Genomic DNA, 5,891 nt, shown 5'->3' on the forward strand with positions numbered 1-5,891 from the left:
CTTTCTTTTGTTGTACACAACTTGGTATGTCGAGCATATAATCATTGTATCTATCTTTTCATTAATGGAAGTTTGATATTTTTTTCGAGCATGTTTTGTGTTGTTTTCCCCTTCTTTTTCTAAGTTATTGCGTTTTGGAATTAGGTTGGTCAGTAGGGACCATAGGCTATGCTTTTGTACTTGCTCTTAGGCTAGTCAGGGTTTTGGACTTGACATTGTGGTTGGGGTCTTCATCTCTATAGCCTCGGCATCATGTGAGCCGAGGTCTTGGACTTGACACTAGATGGTCGAGGTTTTTGACTTCGTGGCCTTGGTCTCGTACTAGTCGAGGTCTTCGGCTTAGTGGCCTCGGTCTTATGCTGGTCGAGGTCTTTGACTTTGGGGCCTCGATCTTATGCTGGCCGAGGTGCTTCCACGCTCCCAACGTTGTCGAGGAGCTCAGTGGCACATGGTCTTGGAGAGCTTCACGCTCTTTGATTGGGCTAGCCGTGCTCCTCGATCAGCTTTGCTCTTACTGCGAGTCAGGAGGGTGTGCGGAGTTCGATGGCCATCCTCTTGTCATTATGTAGTGGGACGTTGTTCTTGCGGTGCCCGTTAGGGGCTTATTCTGGCCTCGACCATCTGTGGTCGGTTGGGTCTTTCGTGAGGTTGTCTTCGTGCTATGACCATTGGTTAGCATGGAGTTCGGTCAGGCTGTGTGCAGGCATTTGGTCGTTTGTGCTTAAGAAAATTCTTTATTTACTAAATTTGCACAACCCTATTCGCCGTTAGTGCTCAACGCCAATCGTTGTTAATACATCTTAGTCTTGGCACTCCAACTCCTCAGAGTAGGTCTTCCGCACCTAGTTTCCCTTTTAAGGGCCATCCCGCCTGAGATGATGACGATGACCTCGACTGAGGGAGCTCAGGCTGGGGGCTTGTCCTTGCGATGCAGTTATTCTCTAGGGTTTATGCTCTTTGATATCGATGAATCCATGGAGGTATAACCGTCAAACGGAGTCTTCTAGGTGGTGGTAACTTTCAGTGTTATTGTCGTGGTCTCGGGCCACTTCCCCTGGGTTTTCATCTTCTCAGGCCACTTAACAAAGCTATGGTTGTGGATTTGCATCACTATGTCGGCTTGTGAAGCATTGAGTGGAGTGAAGTTGTGATACGTCGGTGGCGGGGTCCTTAATTTGTGGTCAACTCGGCGATCTAGCCTCTTGGCATCTTAGTCCGATCTTCGACCACCGTGGCCTCTGCACTTCCGGTCGTGCTAGTTTTCATCCTCTTTGCATAGCACTTGGTCCTCTTTGGCATTCATATTCTTTTGTGCGTGATTCATGAGCACGGTCAGGTTGGGCGAAGGGTTCTTTTGCAAAGGGAAACTAAACATTGAGGAGCGCAGCCCACTCATGATGGTGGTCATGGCTACTAACTGGTCTAGAGTCTGGGCTTGAAGGGCCTCGACGTTGAACCTCGCCAAATATTCTCTCAAGGTTTCTCCTTTCCTTTGTTGTACTTGCATAAGGCTGGCCGACATCTTCCAATGCCTCTAGCTGGTGGTGAACTACGCCAGGAACTGCGTCTCAAGCTGCTCCTAGGAGAATATGGACCGCGGAGGAAAGGAGTTGTACCGGGTTCTGACAATTTCGTGGAGGGTGGTGATGAAGGCCTTGCACATGAGATCTTTGGAGGAGCCGTGCAATATCATTAGTGCCTTAAACCCCCCACTGTGATTGTTGGGGTCCGAGGCTCCATCGTATTTCTCGAACTGAGGGGGCCGCTAGCCGGTTGGGGGAAGCTCATCAACGATCTCTTGGACAAAGATAGGTTCCTTCATGGGTTGGATGTGGTGCTTCTGTAAGGGTCGGGCCGTCGGAGGAGCCGTGCTTCTATCCGCTTGGTGGCGTTCTAGTTTGACCAACTGCTCTCTCAGTTCTCTAATCTCGGAATCTCTACCGGTTGGGACCACGTTTACGGACTTCTCCACTTTCGGGATCGCAGGTTGGTCGCGAGTCAAGTTGGATTCTGCTATCGAGGTCATCGACTGCTATAGACGTTGGCTGAGCCATTCTTTCGTTGGCACTTGACTGGAGTGATGGGATCTACTACGGGCGTCATGCGCGCGAGGCCAAGTTGGGGAGTTAGGTCTTTTGGCGTGACTGCAATCGGATTAGGCCCCGTGCGGACCTGCATGGTGCCTTTTGGGGTCCTTAATGTGAGGATCAACCGTGGCAGGGCAAGTGGCTTGTGGGCATGCGCCGGTTGTCCCAGCATCTCCATCATGGTGAAGATATGGTCAACTTTTTGCTACATGGCAAGGAACTGTGCAGGGTTAACCATTGTTTGATGCTAGGGCTCCCGAGGCGGAGAGTTGCGAAGTGAGTGGATCCCCGAGATGGGGAATGGGCTCTAGAGCGATCGGATTTGTTCTTAGGCATAGTTGCTTTTAGTGAGCGGAAAGGGATTTGGGAAACGACTTTTTGTATGTTCCTATAATTTGATGTTGTCTGATCTGAGGTGTTCCAAATTGATGACACAATCAGATAGTCCTAACAATTGGACGAGGCCGAGGTGGAAGGATGAAGCGGTGCACCGAGATCTGCAACTAGGAGAAAGGTTAGAGGCTTGAGGAGTTGTTCCTCGGGTAGGTACTCCGACACTCAAGTTAGTAGAATCGAGAAGGATGTGACCGAGCCGAGTAGGTTGAAATAGCATTGGTCCAAGTTGAAGAAATAGTGAAAAAGGTATTCAATGACTGTAGTCCCAAAAAGGTCCCTTACCTCAAGCAGGGAATACCTAATTATAGTTGGGTGTCCATATCCTAGATGGCTAGGGCTTCCGGGGTTATCGAGATAAAGGCATCCGCCGAAATCTCAGGAGGTTTCCTTTTCCAGCGGAGTTCGCTTCTTTGTCCCTACAGGATACTCCTTCTTAATCGTGCTCTTCTATTAAACGTGATACCGACATAGCCTAAGAAGGGATGCTGCGGAGATAACCACGTGGCATCCTTGGCCAGCTAAACCATCATCCGAACAAGTACTTCACGAAATATAGAGCCTTTTATTTTATTTTTCTTTTCTTTTTATATTATTTCGCAAAATCAAAATATATTTTCTTCTCTCTTTCGTTTTAATTTTTCATCTCTATTTTATTTAATTAAGCATTTATCTATCATTAATTCAGTGTATAATACGAAGAAGAATTTAAAAAAATAATAATAAATTTACTATACCTTTACATTGCGTAATGACCATGATGCCTCGTGCGGTGGTTACAATACCACCTCCACCCTTTATTCCAGGGGTAAAAGTGACATAAGAATTTAGAAGAGATCTAACGGTAAATCTGGTACGTGTGGTGAAAGAGAGGTCTTTCCTTCTCTGGCCTGGCCTGTAAATTTTTGTTTGGTTGCTTACCAGCTGGAGTTGGACGGTTGTAGAAAACTGGAAATTCCTTTCCACCCCACATGCCCTCATCGCCCCTCCCAAGTCCCAACAACTTCCACAGGACATTCCAATTCCAAAGCTCTCTCCACTTTTAATATGTTTTTGTTCTTAATCTTGTTTTAATTCCGCTTTTCTTAATATTATTGCTTCTTCTTTTTCTTGAATATTTTATTTCTGCTGTCGTGCTTTTGGGTTCTATAAATCCCACTATCTACGCTCTTCAAAGCCCTTCCCTTCTCCTTCCTTTCCTGTAATCTTGAATTATCTTTTTGTTTCCTCTTTTTTCCTTCTGCAGTTCTTCAGATAGATCTGAGGTTCTGGAGTTTTGCAGTGTCAATTCCTCTGTTTCCAAGGGTGGGGTGATCAGTAATGATCTTGATGTTTGGAGTTCTGAATTGAAGGGTTGGTTTTGCTTTTCAGAACGAAGCTGAAGGCGCCCTTCTGCCGGATCTCTGCGAGTTCCTTGATTTGGGGCAAAGATCCTGGTTTTTTGTTTTCAGATTACAGGGTTTATTTGCCTCTGATGTTGGTTTGCTGAATCTTTAGCTGCTCTTTTGTTTTTCTAAAAATCAAAGTTTTCTTTTCTTCTCTTGGGTGTTCTCTTTTCTTTCTTGGCTTTTCTTCAAAGGTTTCGACGTTTCTGCGGAAGGTTGGAGTTTTGAATTTTGATACACTTACACTTATCCTACTACTTATATCTGTACGAGGAGCTCTCTTACCGCTACCTTGATGCTTAATATCTTGTTCTTGATGTTTCAGATTCATGTCTCCAATTCTCAGTGAAATCCTTCTCTCGGGGTTTATGATAAATTCGACACTGAGACGCAGGACCCATTTAGTTCAGTCGTTCTCTGTTGTATTCCTTTACTGGTTCTATGTTTTTTCATGAACTAATTTTCAAAATCTGATATATTATCTATTTATAGCTATATATTATTCCTACAAAATATCCTTAAATAATTAGTATCTGCTATCCGGGTCTTGCTTGTTGTGGTTCTATAAATCTAGTCCAATCAGAAAAATCTTTTTTTTTAATATTTTCTGAGGTTGTACTTTTAATCTCTCTACCGTGAATCTACCATGGCTTCCTCAAGTGGGACTTCCTCAGGTTCTTCAGGGTCTTCAACGCTTCAGAACTCTGGTTCTGAGGAGGACCTCCGGCTTGCAATGGATCAAAGGAAACAGAAGAGAATGCTCTCGAACAGAGAGTCTGCGAGGCGATCGAGGATGCGGAAACAGAAGCACTTGGACGATCTCATGGCCCAAGTTGCTCAGCTCAGGAAAGAGAACAACCAGATCCTGACGAGTATCAACATCACCACCCAGCACTACTTGGCCATTGAGGCCGAGAATTCGATACTGAGGGCTCAAATGGGAGAGCTAAATCATAGATTACAGTCTCTGAACGAGATCATCCATTACCTGAGTCCAAACAATAGTGCTTTCGAGACTGAAGATCCTCAGATCAACACCGAAAGCCTCGTGAACCCGTGGAATTCCATGTATCTGAATCAACCCATCATGGCTTCTGCAGACATTTTCCAGTACTGAACTCTTACTGGAGCTGGTCAATTGGTTGTTGTTCTGCTGTCTCAGTTCATCAATCTCGTGAGCTTAGAGGCATAAAGGTCTTTTCTTAATTCTCTTCGGCCTGAGTTGAACAAAAAAAAAAGAAAAGGATAATGAGAGAGTGGTGTGGTGGTAGAGGGATTTAGTTATTGGGTTTTTGGCTTGTAAATGGGATAAAAGTAATTAAACATGGATCAGAGAGCTATATATGTAATTGGTCTCTCTATAAATAATATATCTTTTCACTCCCAACTATTCCATCACTGTTGATGCTCTTGTTTTTTTTTTTTCTTTATGTTAGAAGGTTTAACTGCTGAATTATTGCTGTTGTTAATTCTATTTGAAGAAATATATTATCATTATTGGTGGTGATGCAATCATACGTCTTCTTGGAATTATGCATGATTGGACACATTAGGAGATGATTTTATTTTTTAAGAAATCGGATGGTTGGTGCTTGTTCTTTTATTAAATTTGTTTGATCCAACTTCGGTATTTTATTGTAAACATGGGTAGGGGACGGCAAATGGTGTACAAAAATAAGCCAGCCTATTTGGACTGAAGCAAATTATGTTTAGTGAAACAGATTTCATTTCACACAGTTTACTTCTACAGAGGTTTCAACACCTTTTTCCTCCTCTCTATATCATAATTTCTCTGGATTCATTTTTCATTTTGTTACTCAGCTCTGAACAGAATTTGGTACAATCAAACAGTTCTTGAATGAATAAATCTGCCCATGAGAATAGAGCTATACCGGCCAATGTTGCTTCAGAGATGAGAAAAATATCTCTGTCATTCTTGATACCCACGTTTGATTATTGACCATCTTAAGCCTACCAGTAGCCTGCCTTTGTTCATTGAGTGATTAAGACGTGGTTGAAAAAGAAA

General features: G+C 43.7%; 1 pseudogene; it reads left to right on the top strand.

Moving 5' to 3' along the window:
- Positions 1 to 3,612: 3,612 nt before the first annotated feature.
- On the top strand, positions 3,613 to 5,252 carry LOC104610579 (bZIP transcription factor 44 pseudogene; annotated as a pseudogene).
- Positions 5,253 to 5,891: the final 639 nt, after the last annotated feature.

The sequence above is a fragment of the Nelumbo nucifera genome, chromosome 1 (genome assembly GCF_055504915.1).
Source record: "Nelumbo nucifera cultivar China Antique chromosome 1, China Antique-T2T, whole genome shotgun sequence".
Lineage (NCBI taxonomy): Eukaryota > Viridiplantae > Streptophyta > Magnoliopsida > Proteales > Nelumbonaceae > Nelumbo > Nelumbo nucifera.